Here is an 11,320-nt window from a genome sequence, read left to right as displayed (position 1 = left end):
GAAGCCTATGAAAACATACAGTAAGTAAAGAGTGTAATGTGTTTCCTAACATAGTTTAGAAGAGGGCAGAGGAAACCTAAAAACTCTTCAGTTAGTATTTGGTTTGTAGTAAGTTCATTTTCTGTTTTATAAATTCTGTAATAGTTAATTTCTATCCAATAAGATTAAGTAAGTGGGCAGCTCACATGTCTGAGGGGATTGGGGATCTCTATCACTGGACCTTTTCCCAAAACTGGGAAAAAATAATTAGAAAAGTAACAAATATCCAAATAAAAATCCAAGTGTAAACACTAGGTCTCATGCTTCAAATTAATTTCACATTTTTATCACTCCACCCTTTTTATTAGAATTGTTTTTTAAAAAAGCAAAATATGCTAGTCAGTATTTTATCCCAACTTCTCTAGCCAATCATGTAAGTGCTAACAGTAAAAGAACAAAAGAATATGAAAAGAAAAAGGATTATAAATAATTAATCTTGGATAATTTAACCAGTTGACAGTGTAATTTAGTTCTTTGAAAACATAAATGCTATTAACAGCCACTAATATCTATTGTGCAATCACAGTTATACTGTGTTTGGCTCCTTATCCCTTAATTGATACTTTGTTAAGGAATTATAAAAATAAAGATCCTGCCCCTAGAGAGTAGTAGTAACTTGCCACTTTTATGCTTTCCTTGGTAAGCTGCAAAGCACTGAAGGTCTGGCTCTCCTAAATATTAACACATATTACTTCTTTGCTAAAAATTCCTGGAGGCTGGGGGTGCCTGGGTGGCTCAGTTGGTTAAGCTTCCAACTTCAGCTCGGGTCATAATCTCACGGTCTGTGAGTTCAGGCCCCACATCGGGCTCTGTGCTGACAGCTCAGAGCCTGGAGCTGTTTCGGATTCTGTGTCTCCCTCTCTCTCTGCCCCACCCCTGCTTGTCCTCTCTCTCTCTCTCTCTATCTCAAAAATAAATAATACATTTTTTTAATTAAAAAAAATTCCTGGAGCCTGTGTTTAGGCTTTTGAAAATTCTGCAACCTAATCATTCTTTCTCACTTGTCACTTCTATTTGAAACATAAGCTTTTTGAAAAAAAAAAAAAAGAACTGTCCCAAATATATTAATATTTTCTGTCTACTGATAAACTGGTGAACTAGAAATATGTTTGCTCTCCCCTTGAGGCATAGGTTTGTTACTTATATTAAGTTTTTCAGTCTGGGACACACTAAACTTGAGCCACTTTCTGTTTCTTGGGACCAGAAGAAAATAATAATAATAATAATGCAAATACGTAGCTTTGCAAATGGATCTTATATGAGTAATAATGATTGGAAGTTAAAGCGAACCAGAAAAATGAAACTCTTTCTCTGGGAATCAAGTTAAATCTTGTAGGAGTGAGCTGCTGTTATTGACACTAAAGCCAGAGGTAACCGGTAACCCAAATAAGGCACAGGTCTAAATCATTGTGATAAATACGCCAATAGCCTTAAATAGGAAGGAATAATATGATTGGATTTAGATTTAAAACACACCGTTCACAAGAGAGGAAATTAGTGGTAAGGCCAACCTCCTCAGGACTTGAGAGGTTAGCTCTACCTGAACTCTATAATTTAGATTACTCTTTAAATTATTGAGAGATCTAAACTATTCATTTTTTTGTCAACTTCTAGGGCCAAGTTTCCATCATTCCTTCCCACAAAAGTACTGATGTTACTAGAATAGGTGAACTGTCAAGTCTTCACCTAAGAGTTTTTATGTGGTCCATTCTTGTAGTAACCTGTAAAGCAAATAAAAATGCTCACATATCAACAAAAAAGGAAGTAAAAAGGTTGGTTTCAATATATTTACCCACTTCCCTTAGTAATAAAATTGTTTAGAAGTAACGAAGGGAGGGAGGCCTCAGTAGCTCAGTTGGCTGGGTGTCCAACCTCAGCTCAGGTTGCGATCTCGAGTTTTGTGAAGTGGAACCCACATCGGGCTCTGTGCTGTCAACATGGAGCCTGCTTCAGATCCTCTGTCCCCCTGTCTCTCTCTGCCCCTCCCCCACTCTCTCTCTCTCTCTCTCAAAAATAAACATTTTAACAAAAATCCTGATTCAAAGGGGCACATGCACACCAATGTTTATAGCAGCACTGACAGTGGCCAAATTATGGAAAGAGCTCAAATGTCCATCAACTGATGAATGGATAAAGCTGTGGTATATATATACATGGAATACTACTGGGGGAGCAAAAAGAATGAAATTTTGCCATTTGCAACAACGTGGATGGAACTAGAGTGTATTATACTAAGCAAAATAACTCAGAGAAAGATATCATATGATTTCATTTATATGTGGAATTTGAGAAACTCAACAGATAAACACAGGGGAAGGAAAGAAAAAATAACATGAAAACAGAGAGAGAGGCAAACCATAAGAGACTCTCAAATACAGAGAGCAAACAGGGTTGCTGGAGGGCTATTGGGTGGGGGGATGGGCTAAATGGGTGATGGGCATTAAGGAGGGCACTTGTTGGAATGAGCACTGGGTGTTATATCTAAGTGTTGAATCACTAGATTCTACTCCTGAAACCATTATTACGCTGTATGTTAACTAACTTGGGTTTAAATTTAAGAAAAGATAGTTAATATTGCACAATAAGAATATAATATATAAACCACCTCCCTGATTTTTTAGACTGTTTATGTTTCACAAATATGAATATACCATCTTAGTACATAAAATTCTGTGCACCTGTGTGTGTATTTCTATACGAGAGATGCACAAGTGAAAATTCTGGACCAAAGTATATCCACTTTACATATTTAATTCCTGTTTAACTTCCTTTCAAAAATGTTAAGTAAACATACATCCAGGGGGCAGGGGAAGCATTTTTTTTTTTTTAAGTTAACAGAGGGATTTTTTAACATTATTTAGTGTATGACTTGCTTTAGTTTCCATTCCATTCCTCCTTCCTGTCAAAAATTTAAGAATCTTGTTCTCCTTTTTTGTAGCTTAGGGAGCCCTGTTTTCATGTTATTATCTATCCTTTGCATTTCAGGACAAGTGACGGAATTTTGGAAAATGATAAATCCCCTCCACTGTCCACCAGAAAAAAATTAAACCAATGCTGTGGACTCCTTCAGGGATTTACTTCTGAGAGAAACCTTCAAATGTGAGCACAAGATAATTTTTTTTCCCTCCACAGAATCCTAAGCACTTCAGTTAATTTTAAAGGAGTTCATACCGGCTGGCTCAGTCAGTAGAGCATGTGACTCTTGATCTGCGTGTCATGAGTTCAAGCCCCACTTTCAACATAGGGCTTACATAAAAAAATAAAGTTCATGTAATTATTGCAAATGGAATGCAAGTGTGAGAATTTTATTTTTTAGTGTTTTGTATATGGTACATATTCTTCAGCTATTGATTTCCTGCACATACCTCGTATTCCTTAAGAATTGAAGTTATTACCGTTCATATTTTCATAAACCGTTGTCTCCATACACTTCAGCATTAATATTTTTCCAGTTACATCAGGTTGTTTAATAACCTTATCTCTGGTGCACATGCTGATATATAGGATAAGAGAGTACAGGGCTGGGAAGCTCAGTACTGATAGCATAAAAACAGTTGTGTTTCTATGTCCTTTCTGGTATTATGAGCAAAGTACAGGGCTGGATCCCTTTTGAAATATTTTTTCACGTTTTTTTTTTCATTAAAACTGAGATTTTACCCAGTAAAACTAGGTATTACCAAAGTAAGGTCTACTTGTGGAGCTGTCCGCCAGAGCTTGGGATGGATTTTCTGGTGCTAAAGCAACACTAGGTCTTCTGTTCTTGTCAATTCCAAGCCCATTTCCCAGGAGGCAAATTAGACTAAATGTATTCTTTCCTTTTTCTCCCTACAAATACTTAGAGCATCATTGCATACCAGTCATGTACTAGATTCTAGGCCATCTGCACAAGTTTCTGTTCTCAGAGAACTTACACTATTGCACACTATCTGAACGTCAGCCCTGAAAAGATAAAAAAGTGTCTTCCATGGAATCTTTTCCAGACCTCCTATAGAATCTGGAGAAAGCTATTAAAAAATATGCAACACAGATTTTGTATAAAATTTTAAGAGATTCTTGTAGCCCAAAAGGCCCACTCACCAACCCCTAGGTAATAATCACTAGGCAGCACTCACAGCTCTGTGTTCAGAGCTCAGGTGGTATTATGAGCCCTTTGCCATGTTCCTAAGGGTCTGGTCTTGTGCTTGTTCCCTACAGCCCCTAATCTCATATATCAGGTGGAAAAAATACAGGGATATCACCTTAGCTTTTCTTTTAAAGGTATTAACTTAGCAACCCAGAAATGCCCTTTATTCTTGGCCTTGGTGAAGGTATGTGACCTTTCTCTAAGAACTGCCAGAAAGGTGTCTAGTCCCTTATTAAGAACCTCTCATGTCCAGCTGCTGTTTAGTTGGGTAGATTCTGATGGTGCAGAATTACAGCCTAGGGGAAAAAAAAAAAAAAAAAAAAAAAAAAAAGCATTTTATGGTATCATAGGGGAGGTGTCAATAACAAAATGTTAAAAACCTCCACAACTGAAATGTTAGCTGAAAGTCTTTTTCACTGAGAGATTCTCCAAAATTCAGAGAGCAGGAGACAACAGACTAACATGACTTGCCTTTTTTTTTTTCTTCCAGCTGTTTTCCAGTGTCATGATCAGATTTCAGCTCCTACTGTTAGAATACCATTTCTAAGAGGCACACCTAGGTGGCTCAGTTGGTTGGGCGTCTGACTTCGGCTCGGGTCATGATCTTGCGGTTCGTGGGTTCAAGCCCCATGTCAGGCTCTGTGCTTAGAGCTCAGAGCCTGGAGCCTGCTTTGGATTCTGTGTCCCCCTCTCCCTCTGCCCCTCCCCTGCTCATACTCTGTCTCTTTCTCTCTCTCAAAAATAAAAACATTAAAAAAAAATACCATTTATAAGCTGGTGTATTAGTGTGCTGTTGCTCTTGCAACACATTGCCACTACTTAGAGCCTTCACACAAATTTATTACCTTACAGCTCTGTAGGTCAAGAGTCTGAAACAGGCCTCACTGGCCTTTAAATGTCAAGGCATTGGCAGGGCTGTGTTGCTGTCTAGAGGGTTGTCTCCTTGCCTTTTCCCAAGAGATTCTAGAGCTCACCCATATTTCCTTGTCTGATGCCCCCCTTCCCTCCCCCCCCCCCCCCCCCCCCCATCTAAAAGCCAACAGTATTGTGTCTGTTTGTGCCTTTCTTCTGCAGTCAGATCTTCTGCCTGACACTCTCCTTCTGCCTCCCTCGGGCACTTTTAAGGTCCTTGTGATTGTATCAGGCCTGCCTAAAGAATCCAAGATAACTTCCCAATTTTAGGGTCAGCTGACTAGCAACCTTAGTTTTCCTTTGCTGTGTAAGCTAACATAGTCTCAGTTTCTGGGGACTAAGATATGGTGATCTTGGGGGCGGGGGGCAGTGGTTGGTAATTACTCTGCCTACCAAACGTGTGAACACAGTATTCTAAGGTGCTTCTCAGAACTTAGAAGGAGGGCCATTTTGGGGCGCCTGGGTGCTCAGTCGGTTAAGCGTCCGACTTCAGCTCAGGTCACGATCTCGCAGTCTGTGAGTTTGAGCCCCGTGTCGGGCTCTGGGCTGATGGCTCAGAGCCTGGAGCCTGCTTCTGATTCTGTGTCTCCCTCTCTCTCTGCCGCTTCCCCCATTCATGCTCTGTCTCTCTCTGTCTCAAAAATAATAAATAAACTTAAAAAAAAAAAAAAAGCTGCTGAGGATTCAACTCAGTTAAAAAAAAAAAAGAAGAAGGGCCATTTTTAATAGTAAAGATAATATACAGTCTCTAGGGAAGAGAAGGTTTGGGGCTCTCCAGTGTTTGGGGGATGTCTAGAGAAAGCCTGTTGAAATTATTATTCACTTATGGATGCAAACACAGAGGTCCTGCAGTCTCAGTGAACTATTCAGTGACTTTGCAAGTCAGTGTACTAAGAAGTTTGTTTGAATGCCAAAACCTCGCTCAATTTTTAAACATTTTCATTTATTTTGATCGAAGCTGTATATACACCTGGTAACTAATTCCACTGTGTAGAAAAGCCGATGATGGAAATCAATAGGTACTCTCTAACTTTCCATCCCCAGGCCCACTCTCCACAGCAAACCTGAGACAGCTTTTCTGTGTTTAGTTCTTCTGATGGTTACCTCCATAACTTTACATGCAGCTTTGGGGAATTATTATTACCTCATAACTTTAAGTATAGCGCACGATCTGGGTGGATTGCTTTGGATAAGGATGCCATCAGTGAGGCTTTAGTTGCAGGAAACACAAACCGCTCTAGCCATAGTAAAAAGGATTCCAAAATGGAATTGGGTGCTTGTCCTAAAGTCAGGCTGGAGGAGTGGGAGCTCCATGCTGGGTCTCCAGAACTGACTCCTAGAGAAAAGCTGCAGGTTTGGCTTGGCATGGGAGCTGTTTAACCCACGACAGTGAGAAAGGGGGGTAATCAGAGCTGCTGCCATCACACCACAGCTGCTGCTTACAGACTGCTAGGATTCGCAGAGAAATTAAATGTTTCCTCGGCTACACGTGCCACCAGAAAACGACGAGCAGGAGATAGATGGCTCTCTCTTCACTTCCACCTTCCTGCTCTCACACAGGACAGCTAATCAGGGCAATCCTACTCACAATCAGAACTTTTAGCTGCAAAAGGGGTTTGGGAAATGTTTCACTGCTTTCTAGTCTCTGAATGACAGGAAGGCACGCTAGGAGGAGGGTGGAATGAAGGTTGGGTATCAGATCACTGTGTTCATGACCTTCACCTCTTTGGCTCGGCAATATGCACATTCAAAACTCTACCCATTCATAGACTTGTGTATAACCATAGCAACTATAACACGTTGATGCAAGAACCAGATTTCCCGCCTTTATAAAAGAAGTGTTATTTATAAAGGTGTCACTGACAGCGTGGTGCTTATTCATTCCTCTTCTGTTTCAGCTACATTCTCACCTTGATAACCTCTGTCCCAAAGACTAAATTATCAAGCTGATTATTAACAGTCCATTTAAACCACTAGAGGAAAATAAGAGGGAGGGAAAGCAAAGTGGTTAATGTACAGATACAGGCCTTTCGCCAGCTGGTCATGAGGTTCTAGTTAATGTTTAGAACTATCTTCCCTCCATTCCATTCCTTACTCCCTTTTTGCTCAGTCAGCATCTCAGCTGGTCTGGATTCTTTACCTTGCAGAGTGACTCAAAGCTTCATTCCTGAGGAGTCTGAGCCTTTGGAGATCCTGCCTGTAGCCTTCCATGACCTTTTCTTTTACTGGTGGATGTGAATGTGGGAAGATTCTCTTCAGTTTCAGAAATGTCCTCCAGGCCCCCATTTGTAGGAGTGACCCAGTTTCCCCTCATTATTGGGTGCAACCCCAGTAACCCTCTGTGTTCTACTTCACAGGTGTAAGAGCCCAGAATGTTTAGGCGGCAGTCTCAGCCTCCAGTTCAATGGAGCCATTGCTATGTCCTCTGATAGAAGTATGCCTCCTTTGGGGCGCCTAGGTAGCTCAATTGGTTAAGAATTGGCTTAGGTCATGATTTCCTGGTCTGTGAGTTCAAGCCCGTGTCGGGCTCTGTGCTCACAGCTCAGAGCCTGGAGCCTGCCTCGGATTCTGTGTCTCCCCCTCTCTCTGCCCCTCCCCTGCTTGTACTCTCTCTCAAAAATAAACATTAAAAAAAAAAAAAAAAGTATGCCTCCTTTGGAAGACCTCTAGCTGCTAAAAATTGGGCTTTACTAACAGTGATAAGATACAATGCTCACACCTTCTTTCCTAGGCCTGTGTATTCTGGCTACGGGAGAAACAGAATCATATAGCAGTCACTAGCTCAGAGAAGATCCCAGACTTGCAAGGTATTGTCACCTATCTGGCACCATAACTGAATCGCTGTTGTCCATTCTAATGTTCTCTAGGCCAGATGCTTTTGGCTAATGGGGTACACAGTAAAGACAGCATATGAACTTCAATCCGTTGCCTTACTTCTTCAGTTGTAAAATGTCTTCATGAGAAGTAATATTACATGGGATATCATGAAGGTGAATAAGCTGAGTAAATTCATACATGGCATTGCTGAAAGAAACAAGGCAGGAAGGGCAGACATCCAAAATAAGCTCCCTTCTCCCCTCCAGTGGAAACAAATAGCTGCCCCCTCGGGGCCCAGCGTAAATTGATCTCTCACCAAGCAACAAGCTAGTCCCCCTGAGATACAGTACTGTGTTGTTTCAGGATAGGTGCCTCCACTGGCAAATCAGATACTCAGCAATGATGATCGTCTGTGCCAGCCTTGGTGAGGGGAAGTTTAGGCTTGGTGAAAGAGCAAGCTGAACTGCCAACCTTGGCCTCATGGTCACTTTGTTCATGAACTCATTGAACAAGGACTGGGGTGGCTAGAGAAATAGACTAGCTGACGTTCATGGAGTGGGTGACATCCATTTAATTACGAAGTTCCTTTAGTGAGCATTCACATGGACACAAATATTCTCATACTCAGAGCACATTCTGAGAAGCTCATTCACATGCCTCTTCACCAGACAGACGTTCATTCAGAAAATATTTACCGTGTGCCTTTCACATGCCAGGTACTGTTATAGGAACAGGGGATTTAACAGTGAAGATAGTAGTAAAAATTTCCCATCCCTATGGAGTTTACAATCTAGCCGGGACTAAGGAAACAGACATAAAGATGAGTAAGTTACATAGTATGTTATTTCGTGTTGATTGCTACAGAGAAACACAGTAGGGAAGGAAATTAGGGTGGGGGGGAGTGCAGTTTTAAAGTGTCCAGGAAAGATGTCGCTAAAAGACTGACATTTGAGTAATGACTCAAAGCTAGTTGGGAAGATGAGCCATGTGGCTCTCTGGTGGAAAAGCAAACTGGATGGCAGAAACAGCATGTGCAAAGACCCTAAAGATAGGAAATGTGCCTGGCATATTCTAGAACCAGCAAAGAGACCAAATGGGGCTGAAGCAGAGTGAGTGAGGAACATGAGAGCAGTGGGATTTCAGGGGACAATATGAACATGGGGCAAATGTAGAAGGCATCGTTTTATTACTAAACAGCTATTAGCTGCTCCCCAGAGCTCCACACCCCCCTATTCACCCAGCTATAATCTACAGTGGTATTCTCAGTTTCCTGGGATTAACGTCAACTCACAAGCAACACGCGACATTTGTTTTAGGTGTATCTTGCAGATAAGAGTTTGTGAACCCATCTGAAAGTCTTTTAGTTTCAGTAGGTGAGTTGAGCCCATTTGCATTTATTATTATGACATACTTAGATTTAGGTTGACTTTTGTCATGAATATGTTAGTCTCTTATTTTAAAAACTTTTCATGATGTAATGTTTTCTTGCTGTTTTTGTGCTTCTATTCTAAAATATGTACCTGGGATTTGTCTTAACTGGGCATGGTAAGCTGACAGACACGAGACAATTGCCTTTGAAAGCATTAATTACATTTACCAAGAGAAAGGAGCATATGCCACAAAGGGCCACACAGGGAAGCACCCGGGTTGGTCAGGAGGCAGGAGTGAGGGGAAACCCTAGGCCTTTATTGCTATAGTTGGTGGGAAGTTTTTAGGTAGGGATGTCCCCTACTGGGCAGGAAGTGAAACACTGATGGGGTTTGTGGTTTGTGGTTTAGTTGCAAAAGCTGGGATTGCAGAGGAGATGTGAACAATTTTGGCTGTTAGGTTGGCCTTGTGATTAATGGATGCCAAATGGACAGCACAATATGTAAGAAATCACAGAAGAGTTTCTTCTGATAATTTATTACCTTTTTCCCTGTGATTAAAAAAAATTTTTTTTTTCAACGTTTTTTAATTTATTTTTGGGACAGAGAGAGACAGAGCATGAACGGGGGAGGGGCAGAGAGAGAGGGAGACACAGAATCGGAAACAGGCTCCAGGTTCTGAGCCATCAGCCCAGAGCCCGATGCAGGGCTCGAACTCACGGACCGCAAGATCGTGACCTGGCTGAAGTCGGTCGCTTAACCGACTGCGCCACCCAGGCGCCCCCCCTGTGATTTTATATAATAGTAATAGCCTTTGACTTTTTAAATAAATAGTATCTATTATTTTCCTCTTTCAACACAATGTCGTATATTTAGACTATATTTATGATGTATGAACATACTATAGTATATATCCTTTAGTATATTTATACTATATATATATATATAATGTATGAACATACCATTTATGTAGTACATATCCTTGTCCTCTCTCTCATCTACCATTTTATTTTGTTTGCTGTTATCTGACTTCACTTTTGTGAAATATGCTTTTCATTCTATTAATAGATTTATCAGCATTAAATACCTTTTAAGCCTCCACCCCAGACTTTAAAGATGAAGTTCTCATATTTACACTATATACCTTTTCCCTCCTTTTTTTTCAGAATCAGGACTTAATATTTATATTCTGTTCTGTGGCAGTTATCCCCACATTTATCTTAGTTTTTATCTTACAGTTAAATATCCAATGTACATTGCCAATTTTTCCCCTGTTCATCTAGTTTGCTATAAGTCACATTTTGGTAGATTCTTCAAGAATGGTTCATGCTTTCTGAGTTCTTGTATGTTAGGACGTGTTTGTTGGCTCTATATACACGAATGATAATGGTCTGGCAGTCTAGTACCACTTGAATAGTCTCATAACAAATGAGAAAGTTTGGCTTTATTGGTCTTGCCTCACTAAAGCAGAACCCAAAACACTCCCTAGCACTCTATGAAAGAGGCATAGAACCTAGCCTCCATCAGTCAGGTGTTTCTGAATGAGATTTCTATTTTTGAATTCAGCAATTGAAACAGACCCTATGAATAACTTTTTGTGGCTCTTTTGGTACGTGTTGGGGAGGGGGACATTCTTCCACCTTTCTGCAGGGCGGTCACTTCCCAGTGTCCCTGGTACAGAAGTGGCATCAGTGGACCAGGGAGGTGCAGCATTTTCCTCTGGTGCCTTGTGCGGCAGTAGGGTGACAGTGGCTTGGTCTTCAGACCAATCCTAAGGCATGGTTTTAGAAACTGCTCCTTGAAGCTCAGCCTTTGGTTCTCCAGTCTTCCAATAATTCTGTGAGCTAACCAAAATTCTTTTAAAAAACCCTAATTTTCCTACTTAATCAAGTCAGGTTTTTATTATTTGCAGTCAAGATGCTGCAAATTATAGCCAAATGGGCCAAATCTGACCCACTACCTATTATTATTGTTTTTTTTTTAATTAAAATATTTACTACTCTCAACATGACATTTTTATGAAATTCATGGGCGCCTGGGTGGCTCAGTTGGTTAGGCATCT

General features: G+C 40.7%; 1 protein-coding gene across 2 annotated transcripts in view; it reads right to left on the bottom strand.

The window, feature by feature from the left end:
• Positions 1-1,613: 1,613 nt before the first annotated feature.
• MCM8 (minichromosome maintenance 8 homologous recombination repair factor) overlaps positions 1,614-11,320 on the bottom strand; it is a 56,402-nt gene continuing 46,695 nt past the window's right edge. The window contains exon 20 of one of the 2 annotated variants that reach the window (XM_045445260.1): positions 1,614-1,760. The gene's annotated coding sequence lies outside the window, so the exon portion shown is untranslated. Of the gene's footprint in view, positions 1,761-3,325; positions 4,459-11,320 lie in introns of those variants that run through there. The other variant, XM_045445261.1, reaches the window with a different exon arrangement.

This window comes from Leopardus geoffroyi, chromosome A3 (assembly GCF_018350155.1).
Source record: "Leopardus geoffroyi isolate Oge1 chromosome A3, O.geoffroyi_Oge1_pat1.0, whole genome shotgun sequence".
NCBI classification, from domain to species: domain Eukaryota; kingdom Metazoa; phylum Chordata; class Mammalia; order Carnivora; family Felidae; genus Leopardus; species Leopardus geoffroyi.
The sequence above is the reverse complement of the archived record's forward strand: the minus strand, read 5'-3'. Positions and strand labels throughout refer to the sequence as shown.